This window comes from Pinus tabuliformis, chromosome 4_2 (genome assembly GCF_031772625.1).
Source record: "Pinus tabuliformis cultivar Carrire ecotype Pingquan chromosome 4_2, CPIR1, whole genome shotgun sequence".
NCBI lineage: Eukaryota > Viridiplantae > Streptophyta > Pinopsida > Pinales > Pinaceae > Pinus > Pinus tabuliformis.
Genome location: NC_142304.1, coordinates 432,898,144 through 432,917,059, shown reverse-complemented (window position 1 = coordinate 432,917,059; position 18,916 = coordinate 432,898,144). Strand labels below are relative to the sequence as shown.

Genomic DNA, 18,916 nt, shown 5'->3' with positions numbered 1-18,916 from the left:
CCTTATTCGTGCCTTGCAAACCTTGTTCCGTGTCCAATAGTGATTTTTCATGTGCCTCAGCATGTCCCTGTCCTTGTTTGCTTTCTCCAACAGCTTCTCTAAGTGGATGTGGATGCTCTCGAGCCAAACCTCTCAATCAGCCTCTATCTCCTGTTGAATAGGTGCTCTTTCATTTAGGCTTCTTTTGGCAACCTATTGGTCTTCATAGATGTTTTGCCAGCTCTATGAGGCCTACTGGGTGCATGTACCTCTATTGGTGAATCACTGTGGGTCTCCTCCTCATGAGTGTAGATTTTTCCATCACCCATAGAGTCAACTGAGTTATTTGTTCATCCAAATTAAGGTTGCTAAAGCGATGTGGACCTTCTTTTACACCAAGGTCAGTTAACCATCCAGGTGGAAGCATGTCTAAAACTGGCCAAGACTTCCCCCTTAAACAATTTGCTCGTATCAAATTATATTTAGCAAAATCTCTTGACACATCGAAGTGGAACTCTGCATCGCTCCAGTTATCCCAATCATCATTTGTTATTCGATACATATTGACAAAAGAGTTTATTTGCATGGCCATTTGTGGTGTAGCATCACTTCCAGGTTAGAGAGAGTACACCATATGATGATCAAGCTCTTTTAATCTCAAAATCAACTCCCCATTCAACATATTGGGTATATAATGATCTGAGGAAAACCCTCCCAGCTCCTAGGTTAGTTTGAACATTCATGAACATGCAAGCATCCAGTAGCAAGTTTGACTGATTAGACCAATGTCTTTAGCATTCCAAATCTTCCCACTTTCTTCATAAGGGACACCCTAGTATCCCATGATTGGAGTATTAGCATTAACTACTTTGAGTAATAACTCCACGCTTGACATAAATGCCAAACTTGAGACCCATCTTATGCACATTATCTGCAACCTCCTTGAACCCTTTGCCTCCTTTTGAAGATGGCCATCTTGTGGGATTTGGGATTGGCCTTCCCCATTAATCTAAGATATCAAATCCTGGAGAATTTTGAGATGATACTTCTTTTATTTTCCGCATAACCATGTTGTAGCAGCTTTTGGGAAGCAATCTGCGCATTCTGTACACACTGTTCTTCGGAGGTAATCCATGAAAACGAGTCATATGAATTCCATCCCCTTGGTGGAATATTTGCCTGAACATCACCTGCTGAAACTTGTATCAATGTGAATTTAGGATATTTTTGAGTGAATTTATAATTTTCATGCTTTCCTAGCTATATGCGTCGTGCCTTCCATGTGCACCGCGCCAATGTAAATTTACACTGGAAAATCTCTCCTAGTGCGCCGCACTCCCTCTGTGCGTCACGCTCTTTTCCAGGTGACGTTTGGAGGCCTTCCCTGTGTCCCAATTGGGTGTAGGATAGCTCTTTGGAAAGGTATTTGAGTCCGATTTCGAACCCAATCCAAATTTTGCAATTTTGAGTTCATCTTCCCTATCAAAAGTCAAATCTCCCAAGACTGGTCAAAATGTGCCCAGTGAGGCTGCCTCAAGGCAGAGTGCTGTTACAGTCAACTTTTGAATGTCTTCCTCAACTCCAAATTGAGCTCATATCATCTCATTGGAAAGCTCTTTGTGTCTAGTTATCATTTGACTCATCAAGTAATTCATGTGGCCAACGTAGCTAGGAGAAAACTTGATTTTCCCAAGGTCACTTCAGAGGTGCATCAATTCTCCTGAGGCAATTGTATTTTTGACATTTCTCTAAAACCATGACACATGTGTAAAAATTGAAAGATTTGTTTCTTCCTTGGCCTATTTTGGACAGAAACCTCTCTTAGTTTTCATAAATTCATCTTTGATTGCTCAGAAACATCATTTGAGCGAAACCTACCCCGATGTGTGGAACAAGGGATTTGTCGAAATGAAGCGAAACGAAGGGGATAGGGAGCTTATAAATTCTTCAGGAAATTTTGGAAAGTAAGGAGGGATGTTAGGAAGTAGGTTAAAGTGGAATATCTGAAATTGAGTGAGGGGAAGGGGTCCAAAAGGCAAAACACAGGTCCAACCTAGAAAATTGCCAGGTTGTAGCAAGAAACTAGGGTTTGTGTGAAAATGAGGAATTTTGGGGATCTTAGTGATGGGAAGTGTTTGATAAGGTAATTTAAGGATAGGGGAAGGTGTATGAACATCCAGATACAATTTTTACCTATGATTTGGTCGTTCAAGAGAAATTGCCTTCAAAACCCTAGGAGAGGGAAATGACCTTACCTAGGCGCAACTGAAGCATGAACAAGGTGTAAAATGACCCAGTGGTAGTTGACATGATAATGAAAACTCTCTGAATGATGGTACACTATGCTGAACTATGACATGGACCGACATTTGGCCAACTTTGACAAGGGTAAAATCAAACCCTAGACCCAATGCCTAGTGACCAAATTTTGCTTGAAGACTCACTAAAATGACAAAATTTGACCTTGACACACTAAAATCACTTTGTAAGAGCATGTTTAATCACTGGAGGAAGGCTGTAAAGACTGACACTAACATTGGCTCGAATAGAGATGGTAGCTCCTTAGAGGTGCCAAGAACTACAGATTTTTGGGTGAGCAGACAGTGCCTTCCTCCATTGGGCTATGGAGTCCATTACTGTGATAAACCAACATGACTCAATTTATTGACTGAAACTTGAATCAAACTGACTCAATGTGAACTAAAATGATTGAAAAACTTGACTCTATGCAAAAGGAAATGACTCATGACTGACTTAACTAAAACAAGTGTTTACAAAGCTTGTTCAATGGCAGCAGTCCATCAAGATTTGAGGGTTTCAAATCAAGATGACAACCACCTGCATACTACTGCAGTATGTAAAATCATGTGTAATGTGTCTTCCATTGTAACCAATCAAGTAGATGTGTTGGGCCTTAGTTTTGGTCTTATTTTTGCTCAAAGAAACTTACTTATCCATCTATATCCCATCCATTTTCCCTTCATTTATCCCATTTTGATGTATATTTGATATCCATTCGGGTATTTAATTTTAATTTCTCAATTTCTAAAGTTTTTATGAAAATTTGGTTTTTAGTGCAAAATTGGCAGATTCAGAAATTCCCGTAATAGCTCTATGGTTGATATGGTTGTAGGACACTTGGGCACGAATGGAATGCATGGATGGATAGCTTGGGAACTAGGACTAAGCCAGCTATGCTTAGTTCGAACAGAACAAGCTTTATTAGGCCCATTTGGTGCTAGTCAATCATGACTAGTCATTCAGAAATCCCATAGAAATAGGGCAGTTTTGAGATTCTATAGGATTGGTCATCTTTCTTGGGATGGGAGTAATGAATTCGACTTAGATAGGTGGATGAGAGTAGATGGGTTTGTTTGAGTGAATATAGATCAGTTTGTTTCATGAGACTTCTTATTTAAAGCCAAAACTTTGATGGCTTATGTATTGACTTATTATACTTTTATGCTGTGACACCTTTGGATTGAGGAGTTAATTTGAAGACTCGCGATATTATTATTTTGCTGTTCAATTCCATGGATGTGTGACTAAATTTAAGCTTCTAATATCACCTCTCAAGTGTGCAAGGCAAGGGTGGAGGGCCCCCATTCCAAGCTAAGTACACTTCCTTGTTAACTAGTTTTATTTCCTTGTAATCTGGTTATTGTAGAACTGGTTTTTCAAAGCTTTATTTCAGATTGCTTTATGGTTCATGCATAGTGATTGATTTCATTAGTTAATAGCTTATTCATCACTTTATCGAGTTGGAAAAATAGGTGTTCAAGTTGAGCATCCCATCTACTAAAATGATGAATTAAAACTAGTTTCCTTTGTTTGCATGCAAGTAGTTTCTTATTGAGATTTTGATATTGAGATGAATGAATTATGATGGAATACCTTATGTGTCTCTTAAGTTGAGAGCTTATTTCATTAATAATTTATCCATCTTAAGTTCTTGGTTTTAATCTCTGATTCATTAAGTGGTAATTGAGGTGAAAGTGAACTTCTTGAGTCAAGAACCATTTCAATGTTTTTCCTCTTTTTAAACTGATTGAATTAGAATTATAGAATGTATTACTTCTAGCTTTTGAATAACTTATCTTTCAAGGTTTGATTACATCTAATCTTCACATATAGTGAACTTGCCTCAAAGCATAAACAACCTGGATTGATAAGAAATAATTGTGTTAATTTAGGTACACAAATTAGCTCAACATTTTGGCGCCGTTGCCAGGGAGGCAAATATCGGCATAGTCAATAGAAAGATAAATTTCAAAACAACAAAAACATTAGTTACATTCCTTTTTAGTTATGTTTCTTTATGCCTAGATATAGAGATCCTCAAGGTAGATTTATCAAAAAGCCCCCACAAATAGAGATAGGATCATCAAACACCCCAGTTACTGGAAATCCAATAATTGAGGAATTGGCAGAAAAACAAAGAACTGGACAAATATTAACTTTGATTGAGAGGCAAACTTTGTTAGCTTGGGAAGCAAAGCAAAAACAATCTTCAACTTCCGGAAAACAAAAAGAAATTATCAAAGGAAAACAACCTGTCTTTCCATCCATAAATCCTCCTATCTTCCAACAACCTGAAACTCCACTCAAAATTGAAACAGATCAACCAATGGCAGAAGAGGGACATGGATCTATTATTTTCACTCCTGAACAAAGAGCTGAATATGAAAGACAACAAAGAGAATGGAGAAGAAAGAGAGAGGAGGAGGCAAAACAAGAAAATGATAGAAAGATAGAAAATGATCGGAAAAGACAAGAAGATGGTAATGATCAAGAGACTACCTCTGGCTTTCCAATAGTAGACACAAGTGCAATATTAGGAGAAGAAGTGAAAATGAAAAATATTCCACCTTCTGTATTGCCAAACTTTCATGGAATGTCCACGGAAGATCCTGATGCATTTATGTTTGAATTTGATATTCTATGTAGAACATATGGATACACTGATGACATTTATAAACTTCATCTTTTCCTTGCAACATTAAAAGCAGCAGCTTTGAAATGGTTTATGGGTTTAGGAGAACAAACAATAGCTTCTTGGGATGATATGAGATCCATCTTCCTTAAGAAATATCAAGCTTATTGTAGATCTAGAGATTCAAAGGAAGATGTTTTCAGAATGACACAACAAGAAGATGAAAGTTTAGAAGAATATTTGGAAAGATTTGCATATAATCTACAGAAATCTAAACAACACTCTCTAAATCAAGAAATCGTTTGAACAATCTTTCTCAAGGGTGTAAGGGATGAATACGTTGACATTTTGAATGTGATGGGTAAAGGAGACATTTCAAACCTACCATTCGATGAAATTGTTGAGTTATGTCAAAAATATTCTAGAGGAAGATCAAAAACAGGAAGAAGAGAAGCAAGTTCAAAAGCAGCAAAGTCAGCTGCAGGATAGATAACAAGAGCTGAAATAGGAAGTTTATTGGAAAACTTCAAAACAGATCTCTTGAGTACATTAGGGACACAAGTAGATGTGCTAAAGGCAAACAAGAAGAAAGAAGAACAAGAACAAGCTCTAGCAATCTTTTGTTCCAAATGTAGAAAGAAACATCCATTGAGAGAATGTCCTTTGGATAGTGTTCAGGTTTGTGGTCTTTGTACAGAAAATCATTCCACAGAAAATTGTCTAAGATTGAAAGAATTACAAATGAACTCAATGGAAGAAGTGCCAGGAATAGAAGGTTTCTATTATGTAGCACCACGAAGACCATGGCAACCTAGGATGCCTCAACAAAATCAACAACAATTCCCTCAACAAAATTACCTCTACCCACCTCAAAATCCTTGGACCCCTCCAATGCCATGGCAAGCTTGGCCTCCACAACAATATTCACAACAACCTGTACAAGGTTGGAGAGGATATGGTTATGGAAACCAGCCACCTCAACAGTATCAACAACAATACCAGCAACAATACCAACAGCCATTTGCATATCCACAATATCCACAATCCATACCATTTCAACAACAACATTCTGCATATCCACAATCCATCCCATTTCCACAGCAGAATCCACCGCCATTGTTGACCCAACCACAACAGTTACAGTTACCCACAAATCAACCCAGACCAACTCAATTACCAGCCCAACCAATGGCAAATCCAAATAATAAGGTGGACAAATCCGCATACACTGTAGAGGAAGCAGCATGTTTTCCCACATATTCGATTCTTCATCTTAATGATGTCCATCTAAGGTCTGGAAAAGTGCTTAAAAAGGATTCTCGTCCAATCATAGAAGAACCAAATGAACAAGGAGAATCACCTAAAACATCACAAACTGAGATACAAATTCAGAAAGGAACAAACATTACAACACAAACACCACCTTATCCTGAAAGGTTAATGGAACAACAAAACAAAATAACCCTTCCTGAATTTGATATCTTGGATGAGTTAAAAAATGCTTATGTAAAAATTCCTTTGTTGAAGGCAATTAAAGAAATACCAATATATGCTAAAACAATAAAGGAATTGTGCCTTAAGAAATCAGAGTAAAAGAAGAAGGATCCTACTACAATCCAAGTCATTGGTAAACTAGCAAGTCTCATGTCTACACAAACCATAGTAGAGAAATATATTGATCCTGGTATCCCTATGGTTACTATATCAATATATAATTTCTCAGTACCAAACACATTAATAGACTTGGGAGAAGCTATAAATGTAATGACAATGGAGACAATGAAAACTTTGCATTTAAACAACATTAGATCAACTTCTACAATCTTAGAACTAGCAGATAGATCTAAAGTTGTTCCTGAAGGAATATTAGAAGATATCATAGTCTCTTTGGATTCATGGGAGTATCCAGTTGACTTCCTTATCTTGCAACCAAAAACAAATTTGGGAGGACATCCTCTAATCTTAGGCAGACCATGGTTAGCTACCGCTGATGCCTTCATAGGATGCAGATCAGGAAGCATGATTATTTCACATGGAGATGAAAGGAAACACATTGCTCTTTATTCACCTGCACAATCAACTTCTTTAGAATCAGTGCTTGAAAATCAAGAGAAACAACAAACTAAATCAGTTTTAAGTATAAATCAATTCTTTGATTTTAGAGAAGAAGAAGAGAATGGAGACTTAATGGATCTTTTCATTTCAGAACCAAGTATTTCAGAGCAGCTTAGAGAAGTCCAATATGAAGCTGCAAGTAACCTTTTGAATCAATGATTTTAGGAAACTTGTACTACTCAAACTCTGCAGAAATCTTTTATAGACATCTTTCCTGTAAACACAATCTCCAATCCAACAATAAAAACAATTGAGGTATATCCTGGAAAACATTTAAACATTGGAAACGAGTTGCAATCAGCACAAGAGCAAGAGGTAATTGCATTATTACAGAAATATTCAAAAGATTTTGCCTGGGATTATACTGACATGCAAGGAATCCATCCTAGCACATGTATCCACCACATCTATACAGATGATCAACTTAAACTTGTAAGACAACCTCAAACACGAATGAATCCCATGATGAAAGAAATAGTGAAAGAGGAACTGCAAAAATTGTTAAATGTTCGATTCATCTATCCTATTTCAGATAGTCAATGGGTTTCTCCACTGGATATTGTACCAAAGAAAAATGGAAAGTGGAGGGTATGTGTGGACTATCGGGAACTAAACAAAGCTACACTAAAAGATCATTTTCCTCTACCATTCATTGATCAAGTGTTAGACTCATTAGCTAGAAAGAAATTTTTCTCCTTCTTGGATGGGTTTAGCGGATACAACCAGATAAGAATAGCCACAGAAGACCAAGATGAGACAACATTCACTTGCCCATGGGAAACCTATGCATATAATGTTTTGCTATTTGGTTTATGCAATGCACCTGCAACTTTTCAACGAGCAGTTCTTGCAATATTTGCTGATCTAATTCATGAATGTGTAGAGGTTTACATGGATGACTTCACAGTCTATGGAAACACATATAATGATTGCCTAAACAACCTTGAGAAAGTTTTGAAACGATGCATTAAAACAAATTTGTCATTAAGCAATGAGAAATGCTATATGACGTTGACAGAAGGAATAGTTCTGGGACACCATATTTCTGCTTCAGGAATTAAGGTGGATCCAGCAAAAATCCAAGTCCTAGTAAACTTAATACCTCCTACAACACAGAAAGAGGTAAGAAGCTTCTTAGGCTATGCAGGCTATTATAGACGATTCATTGAAAACTTCAGTAAAATAGCCCAACCTTTGTTCAAACTATTAGCAAAAGATATTGAATTTCACTGGACAAATGATTATCAAAATGCATTTCAAATTCTGAAAGAGAAATTATCAGTTGCACCCATTCTTCGAGGGCCAAACTGGTCTTTGCCATTTCATATATCAACTGATGCATCTGATACCATGATAGGTGCCTCTCTTGGACAGAAAGAGAACTTGTTCAATTATGAAATATACTTTATAAGCAAGAATCTAACACCTGCAGAATTGAACTACACAGTCAGAGAGAAAGAAATGTTAGCCGTTATACATGCAGTAAACAAATTCAGGCACTATATAACATGATATCAAGTTTTCATTCATACGGATCATTCAACAATCAAATACTTGATGAATAAACCCATCACCAATGGAAGAATAACAAGATGGTTATTGTTATTGCAAGAATTTAATATCACAATACAAGATCGGCCAGGCAAGGAAAATCAAGTGGCTGACTTTCTATCCCACATACATTCACCCAACGATCCAAACCCGGTTGCAGATAACTTTCCAGATGAACACCTGTTTGCCATCACAGTAAAAACACCATGGTTTGCAAACATTGCAAACTATTTATCTTCTAGAAAGTTTGCAACTCAATTCACTAAAAAGCAAAAACACAAAATTTTTAGAGAAAGCTCTAGGTATAGTTGGGTAAATGGTGATTTATTTTATACTGGTTCAGATTTGATAATTAGAAAATGTGTGCGAGAAGATGAAATATTAGACATTTTAAGAGCATGTCATGATGAACCATGTGGTGGCCATTTTGCAGATAAACGAACAGCATATAAGGTGCTGCAACTGGGCTATTACTGGCCATCCATCTTCAGAGACTCTAAGAAATATGTCAAGCAATGTGACAGCTACCAGAGAACAGGGAGACCAATCATAACAGATGAGATGCCGCTGAAGCCACAGGTCCTCATAGAACCATTTGAGCAATGGGCACTTGACTTTGTTGGACCTATCAATCCACCATCAAATAGAAAGAGGTACATCTTAGTATGTACAGATTATGTAACCAAATGGGCAGAGGCTAAAGCAGTGAACAGAGCAATAGAAGATACAGTGGTCATCTTTCTTTTTGAAGAAATCTTTGTCAGATATGGAGTACCTAGACAAATTGTAACAGATCAAGGAACACATTTTACATCAAAGCTGGTACGAGATCTAACAGAGAAATACAAGATCAAACACAGGAAATCTACACCATATCATCCTCAAGCAAATGGGCAGGTTGAATCAACAAATAAAGTCCTAAAAAATATCATGACAAAAACAGTACAAATGAACAGAAAAGATTGGTCTAAAAAATTAAAAGATGCACTATGGGCCTACAGAATCACATGGAAGAATATAACTGGTTTTAGTCCATACCAGTTAGTATATGGGAAAGAGGCCTTATTACCTATAGAGTTTCAGATACAAACACACAGACTAGCAGCTGAACTAGGACTAGACTTGACAGAAGCACAACAGCAGCGGATCATGGAACTGAATCAATTGGATGAGCATCGTCAACAAGCCATGGAACATACTACATTGGTGCAACAATAAAGAATGAAGTGGCACGACAGATATATCAAAACAAAGACATTTCGCAAGGGAGACTAGGCATTACTTTTTGACTCCAAATTAAAAGACTTCAAAGAAAAGTTCACAACACACTAACTAGGCCCATATGAAATTGACGAAATCTTTGACAATGGAGCAGTCAAGATCAGGACAATCGACCAGGACTCCACCTCATTTATAGTAAATGGACATAGGCTCAAAATTTATAATAGGCCTATCAGTAAAGAAGCATTTATGAAACAACTGATAGAAGATACAGAACTGGAAGTCATGGCACACCAGGCTCAGCCATCTTCCAGTATTATAGTTGAATAAAAATAAATAAATAAATAAATAAAAACAAAAACAAAAACAACATAAAAAAAACGTAAAAAATAATTTGTTTGCTAGTGAAAACTAGGCAACTGGCACTTAGCAAACATGAATTCATAGGGGAAAACCAGGGAAACTTGGACTCTATGAATTCCTTATTCTTGTTCTATTATTCTCACATAATTTCAATGCAGGCACTCTCCACCAACAACTGACTTGAGGACAAGTCACATCCTAAACAAGGGGGAGACTTGCATCAGATCTTTAGCTGGAAAGCTGAAGTATAGAAGGAACTTGTATTGTCAACAGAGGGACCTGAAATAAGGAATCATTACCGAAGGACCTGAAAGACCTACCAATGTTAAAACAACATGTGCATATTTTGTAAGCAGTGTAGAGGGACCTGAAACAAAGAATCATTACAGAGGGACCTGACTAACAATTCAAGAACCAAAGCATGAAGAACAAGGAGCAGTAATAAAGTTTAATTTTTGATCCATCTACAACATCTGATCAATTGATTTCATCCCACTTGTACAGCCATCATCCAGGGGAGTATATGCATAGTCATTTTGTGCTTGAAAATTCAAATTTTTCTTAGAAATTTTTAGTTTTTGTTAAGTTGAAATTAATACCTGAGGATATTCATTATCATTCATATCCTATATTCCCTATACATATCCTATAACCTTTATACATCATAACCCTATTCCCTTTCATTTCCATACATATTCCCTATTTTCATTAACCCTATTACCCCTAAGTATTTTTCTTTAAGAGCTTAAAAAGACCAAACTGAGACAACTTTCAACCGGCACATACAACTCAAGCATTAGTGATGGTGATAATTTTAAAATATGACCCAAGATGGTCATTTTAAAATTATAAACATATGCTATATAATTCAAACAAAACTCATGCGCTATATGGAAATCAAAGTTAATATATACCATATCAAACCATATACCATAGTCCAAATGGTGTGAATGCGCTATAGTCATATATATATATATATATCATAACCCAAAGCGCATATGATATAAGGTTAATACATATGGTATATGAAACAATGGTACAAAACATATGGTATATGATATAAGTGAAGGCATATAAAAAAGGTGCATATGATATAAAGAATGGTGGACGGCCGCGCGCAAACCATATGGCACGACTGTGCATATAAGCATTGCGGCGGGGTGTTGTCAAATGGTAATTGCATACACATCATTGCAATACAAACAATGCTTGAATATCATTGCACGCACACGACGGTGGCAATAATGTTAAACGCAGCAGCAATGAATAAAACGATATAACCAAAACGACAAACGGCCAGCACACAGGTACGGGTTCAACACGGTGGCATGGCAACCGGTTGTCATTGGGCAGTGCACTGTGCAAGGGTTATGCGCATGCCATTCAAAATAAAACGATGATTTGGCCATCCTCATGACACAGTCGGGCGACTGGTCAAACAGGACGGCCATACCAACCACGCACTGTAACACCAATGAATAAGAAGCACACAGTACACCCATGAAACGGTCATGAACCGACTGAGTTCTTGCGCTGTTTAAACCTCATTCCTCATTGCCAAATAGCTCAGAGAGATGGTGTTTGGAGCTGCAGACTAGTGAAAAGGAGGGTGAAGTGAGTTTAGGCGAATTTAAGAAGGAAATCATCCTGGTTCTAACGTCCAGTGATCACCGATTTTCGGGATTCAATCAGGTAATGGAATAATTGTTTAAGCTCGGCACACAGTGGAGTATAAGTTATGAATTATCTGTTATTAATGGTTACGTTACTCTGCCCTTGCCACCAGTCAATTGAATGGTTGAACAGGGATTTGGAGCGCCGGATATTCCTCAAGCACTCATTGATAACAAGTAACGCCAAAACCACCACACTAAATCAGTTGATTCACTGCGTAAATCTTGGCATAAACTACTAGTGAATCGCGCTGTATTTAAATGTGAATGCATTACATGCATAACACGTTAGGGTGGAGTTTTAATGACGTGTCGTGTTCACAACAAATTCTATGAATAGAGGAGTCACAAAATATGATTGTTATGGCGTGTTTATGTTGCATGGCAGTGATTGTTGATTGAATTGTACACGCTGTTGGTTGAATGCGCACTGTGCCTTGTTTTGCTTACACACTTTGTTTTGTTGTGCGCCGTTCCATTAACACTTCAAACAACAGTCAATCCAATATATCATATGCATGAAACGACATAAGTCTCTGTTATGAACCCTTGCTGCCTATGAGTTGTTGTTTTCATTTTAACTGAAATAGGGGATTGAAGTTTCTAAGGGCTGAACGAGCCATGCCATGTGAAATTTTTGGTTGCCAAAGGGAGTTTGATTGCCGAGCCATTTAAAACTCAATTTAAATGCGCTGTGTTTTTTCTTTATCATTTGTGTTTTGAGGCCAAGAGTATGTTTATAATCTTCAAACTTTCATGCTGAGGCCGAGAGCCTTTTTGCAAATTTTTATGATATAGCCAAGAGCATTTTTTAAATTTTTCATGATGAGCCCGCAAGCATGTTTACAATTTCCAAAATTTTGTGATACAGTCAAGAGAATTTTTGCAAATGTTTTTTATTAGGCCGAGAGCATTTTGGAAATTTAAAAAGCTTTTATGATGAGACCGAGAGCCATATGCATGCGAAACACTCCTTAGTTTTCTTGGTTGTACATATACAGTAAAATGATGGTTTGATTTTGGCAACAATATAAGGCAATGAGCATACATGGAACATTGTTTGCATATGTATTTTGTTTTCAAGAACAGAGATTAGCATATTGACAGGGGTATACAGGTGTTTGCTTGCTTAAACACGGAACTAAAATAGTGCTGTTGCAGAGAGAAGAGTAAATAGAGGTTAAGGAAATCAGAGTTAAGTTGTTGAGAGGAGGAAGGTAAGCTTCTTTGCTATCAAAATTTCATTTTTAAAATGAACAATAGTTATATTTTTGTTGTCAAAATGAAATTAGTAACAGCAGAGGAATTCATTCACTGGTTTTCAGAAACAATGTCAGTCAGAGTAGAGCCAAAATTGCAGATAGAGAGCTGGGGGAAGGAAACTATAGAAAAACTTTACGAAACAGGGATGATAAGCTTTTTACAAAAATTTGATGGCCACTCTGAACAGATAACCAAGGACTTTATAAATAACTTCAGTCAGGACCAGACACGGGTAGGAGATGTCACTATTCCTGTAACCTAGGAATATCTTTCCCAAGCTGTAGATCTACCCATGATAGGTGAGAAGTATTACAAAGGCCTACACTTCAAGGAGAAAGCTTAGACTTTCTTTCTTGAGAAGAACCGGAAAGGGACATTTGATAGAACAAAAGGGATACCCAGGGAATGGTTCAATGAACCATGGGGTGAGTTGGTTTTGGTCATCCAGAAATTTTTGACTTGTGATAGAGGATATAGCGTTGCCCACTTGTATCATGTCAAACTTCTATAGCATATTAAGGGAGAGGATAGGATTAACTTGCCTTATTTCCTATATAGGAGCCTCTTGAGAATGATTGAAACAGTAAAACATGAACACAGGCCTAAAGCAGGACAGATTTACCACCAAGGATTGATCAAAATCCTAGTTGAGTATCAGGTGAGGTCACAGGGCACAGTGTGGAGAGAGTTCATGTCTAAAAATCAGTTCATTGAATAGGTTAATGAAGTACAGGATAAAACAGAGCAGGAAAATAGAGGATTGATGAATTCACCCTTGTATCCCAGAACAAGAGCTAAACAACATAATAACATGGCCATGCAGGAAAATGAAACATCTGTTATGTCTATTCCTAGAAGATTTAGCAATAAAAGTCCCATTGACTTAGACAAGGAAGTAGAAACATATTCCCCAAGACAACAAGAAGAAAATGATATTGCACAAGAAGTATTTGAGAGGGATTCTTCATATAATGATGGAACAGCAGCATCACTAATGAAAACAACACAAGGTTTTGAGACATAAATCAATTTGGGAAGAATCAGGGACTTAACTGACCAATTGGAAATTAGCAAAATCTTGGAGAAACAATTAAAAGAAGAAAACAAGGCAAATAAGAAAGATAATGCTAAATTGGTTAAGGAAAATGAAAAATTAAATGAAGAATTGGGGAGACTGAAAAGGAAAAATGATCTACTTTCTAAGCAAGCATTTAAATGGCTAAAGGAAAAGAACATGTGGCAGGCAAAGTATGAAAAACAGAAGGTCAAAGCAGCTTTGTTCAGGGAAAGACATGACACAGGTTTCGATTGTTAGGTCAAGGCAGCACAACAGGAAGCATCTACAGGTACAACATCTACTACAGAGAGAAGAAGGTCAAAGAGGAGTAAGAAAGCATGGGGACATGCTTGATGATAAGCAAGGGAGAGATGTTGGGTGTTAGTTTTGGTCTTATTTTTGCTCAAAGAAACTTACTTATCCATCTATTTCCCATCCATTTCCCCTTCATTTATCCCATTTTGATGTATATTTGATATCCATTCAAGTATTTAATTTTAATTTCTCAATTTCTAAAGTTTTTATGAAAATTTGGTTTTTAGTGCAAAATTGGCAGATTCAGAAATTCCCGTAATAGCTCTATGGTTGATATGGTTACAGGACACTTGGGCATGAATGGAATGCATGGATGGATAGCTTGGGAACTAAGACTAAGCCAGCTATTCTTAGTTTGAACAGAACAAGCTTTATTAGGTCCATTTGGTGCTAGTCAATGATGACTAGTCATTCAGAAATCCCATAGAAATAGGGCAGTTTTTGAGATTCTATAGGATTGGTCATCTTTCCTGGGATGGGAGTAATGAATTAAACTTAGATAGGTGGATGAGTGTATATGGGTTTGTTTGAGTGAATATAGATCATTTTGTTTCATTAGACTTCTTATTTAAAGCCAAAACTTTGATGGCTTATGTATTGACTTATTATACTTTTATGCTGTGACACCTTTGGATTGAGGAGTTAATTTGAAGACTTGTGTTATTATTATTTTTCTGTTCAATGACATGGATGTGTGAATGAATTTAAGCTTCTGATATCACCTCTCAAGTGTGCAAGGCAAGGGTGGAGGGCCCCCATTCCAAGCTAAGTACACTTCCTTGTTAACTAGTTTTATTTCCTTGTAATCTGGTTATTGTAGAACTGGTTTTTCAAAGCTTTATTTCAGATTGCTTTATGGTTCATGCATAGTGATTGATTTCATTAGTTAATAGCTTATTCATCACTTTATCGAGTTGGAAAAACAGGTGTTCATGTTGAGCATCCCATCTACTAAAATGATGAATTAAAACTAGTTTCCTTTGTTTGCATGCAAGTAGTTTCTTATTGAGATTTTGATATTGAGATGAATGAATTATGATGGAATACCTTATGTGTCTCTTAAGTTAAGAGCTTATTTCATTAATAATTTATCCATCTTAAGTTCTTGGTTTTAATCTCTGATTCATTAAGTGGTAATTGAGGTGAAAGTGAACTTCTTGAGTCAAGAACCATTTCAATGTTTTTCCTCTTTTTAAACTGATTGAATTAGAATTATAGAATGTATTACTTCTAGCTTTTGAATAACTTATCTTTCAAGGTTTGATTACATCTAATCTTCACATATAGTGAACTTGCCTCAAAGCATAAACAACCCGGATTGATAAGAAATAATTGTGTTAATTTAGGTACACAAATTAGCTCAACAAGATGCCTCCTTGATTGATTCTCCTGATCAGATCTTCTGGTCAACAATAGATAATTTTAACTGAGCATCCAAAAAACTAATTGACCCTGATCTCCTTCATCATCGAATACTGCAATAATCACCTTCATGGCTGACTGCAATAAATCTGCCATTGGATCTTGAAGAACATGAAGATTTTCTTCCTGCTGAAGAAACAAGGTGTCCTTTGCTTCAAATTCTGATCTTCCTTCATCATGTGCTTCAGTAAAACTATGCTCCTGGGCTTCAAAAAACTCTGAACAGGTAGATGAATAGATATCTTCTTGGAAAAACATTTCAACACATGAAACATATGAAGAGGAATCTGAATGGAAATCTTGAATGTTTTGATCTTCTGTGGTGTGAATGTATTGAATGAAGGTCTGATCTTGTTTTTCATACACTGACTGGATTACCTCCTCATGAAGGCTGTATTCTAATGAACTAAGAACATTTGGATCCAAAACATTGTATTCTTCATCCCAGATGATTTCAGCAGTAGAGTTCTCTTTCATAGGATTCCGTACTAGGAATTCTTGGTCATCACAGTCTGAATCTGAAACTGAAATAGCTGTCCTGACATTATCACATTCTGAAATTAGAACTGAACTTACTTGCATGCCGTCTTCTTCTATTGACAAATCTGAACTGACACTTTTTCTTTCATCAACTTCAGCCATATGGAACTCTTGAACCTGCTGATCTATTTCATATAATTCATGTTGACTGTCAAGATGCAGAATTCTTTCATCTTCCACCGTACTACAATCTTGATCATGCTGCAAATTTTCATGATCGTCTTTACGCCGCTGAAAGGGATTTTCATACAGGGCTTCCATCGTCTCATCATCCATGAAATTATCATCTTCATAATATTTTTCAAGGCTTTCAATAAAAGTAGAAGCATGTTTGCAATAGTCATGAACTATATTTAATGATGGATAAGATTCTTTATACTTCTCAAAGGATATTGAATTAAAATCCTTTAGACAATAAATGGAAGCAGGTAGCAAACTTTCATACCAGGATCGGGCTTCGTTTTCCGGAGTAGCCATAAACATTTTCATCAAACAATCTTCAGGAAAATCGATCTTTAATTTATGCATGTGAATGTGAAATTTCACCAGATGAAGAGCAGCGTCATTACCTTCCACATTTCTGAACACAAGCAAATTCTTTGACCAATCTACCTTGGGCATTTTATTTGGAAAACTGGGGATGTGATCTCGACTCATGGGAGCATATCTTCTTACAATCCGATCCATCTTAAGAAATCTCAAAAGCTACTGATCCCTCTACAGTGGAGTCACCATGAAGGACTAATTGCATGGATTCTTCAGTGAATGGAGTCGCCAGGTGAATGATTTCAACCGTCTTCTTATGTCTGATCGTTGTTCACCATCAACCATCAGATCTAAGCTTGACAGATGTATTGGGAAAAAACAATCTTCAAGAAAACCATTTTCCTCCCCAGTGGAGTCGCCACTATGTTAGCACCTAAATCTACCTTAGGCTGAAGGAAGGCAAAAATTAGGGTAACCACAAACCACGCTCAGTCTGGTAGCTAGCCCTACCAGAAGAGGAGAGGGCTCTCTCCGGGTCATGCTAAGTGAATAGATAATCAAAAACGGTCTGAGATGACTTACAATGAAATATTTACCTTAGGCTAGTAAGTGGATAGGGATTCGGGAAACAATTTTCATGAATGACAGAGCTTCTGGGACGATATGGGACCAACAATCTGCTAAGAACAGAGAATTGAATATGAAAGCACAGATTATTCCGTGAGGCAAGGCAGGTGGAAAGTGTAGCAATTTTAGTTTGAGGTAACGCAAAATGAAAATATTGCTGAAGAAAGTGAAAAGGGCATAGTCGCATGAATCCTTTTCAACAGAAGAATAACACTGGACATGAAATTTTCCCACAGGCAGAGCAATAAAATTGAATTCTACCTAATCTCACTCAGAAAATTTCACTGGAAATGAGCATGAATTGAATTATGAAACATAACAAAGTTCATATGAAAACATAACACATTTGCTACACTCACAACCACAAGAATCTTATGAAACATAGTCGCTACCTTTCATTAATTCTCTGTCAAAAGACACAGTGCAGAAACAGAGTTTCTTTCCCAAAGTCTCCCGGAAGTTACAAGCCAACCAACCCTTTGCAAATAGCTTGCATACAATATATAGAATGTGTAAGGAAGAGATAGAATGCCCAAGGGTTGGGGAATTACTGGAATCATTAGAAAATGGAGATGAAGAGCCAACCATCAGCTACAGGTGCAGCGTTACAAACATGACATTTGGCCTTGGTGACCGTTTGCCTTCCTTCGCCACTTGGATAGAAACCCATCTGGAGAGAAAATACTTTAAATGCCGCCTTTGGTGCCAAAAGACCGAAGTGTAGATGAGCAGGCCCACTTGGAGAAGTCGCGAACCGAAATTTCGTGAAATGGAAGCAAATTGGCAATTTTTTCCTTTGTGTGCCGCGCCATTTTCTCTGTGTGTCACACTAATTTGGGGCCTGTTTTGGGGCACTTGCAGGTGTCCAAAATGTGCCCAAGTGGGCTTTTTGGAAAGCCTATCCTGTCTACTTTCTAACCCAACTAGAATTTTTAAATTTGGTGCTCATTTGTCCCTCCAAATATCCATTCTCCCAAGACTATTTTTTTTGTGTCAAAAAAGTGGCAGAGAGGCCATTTTTGGGTGTTTTTTGACCTTTAGGAGACCCAGATCTTGTCAAAATTTCTTGCCCAGACACTAGTAGTCATGATTTTCCATGCTGAATCTAAAAATGCAAACCATTCCTCATTTGGAGCTCTACAATTTTAGGGTCGTGCCAGTGGCATGGCGCACAGGGAGAAAATCCCTGTTTTTTGCCCAAAAAATTACCATGCAACCAAAAATCCCCCAAATTCCTTGAAATTTGGGCTAGAGGTTCTTTATGGGGTGCTATGATGTGCCAAGGAATCCTCAACCAAGATTCGAAGCTGATCTTTTTCTTTTGCCTCTTTTTCCCTTTTGATGCCTTCCTTAGGTTTGCCCTGAAATTCC

General features: G+C 37.2%; 1 pseudogene; it reads right to left on the bottom strand.

The window, feature by feature from the left end:
• Window positions 1-250: 250 nt before the first annotated feature.
• LOC149169817 (alpha-galactosidase 1-like) lies at window positions 251-11,664 on the bottom strand (annotated as a pseudogene).
• Between the last annotated feature and the right edge of the window lie 7,252 nt (window positions 11,665-18,916).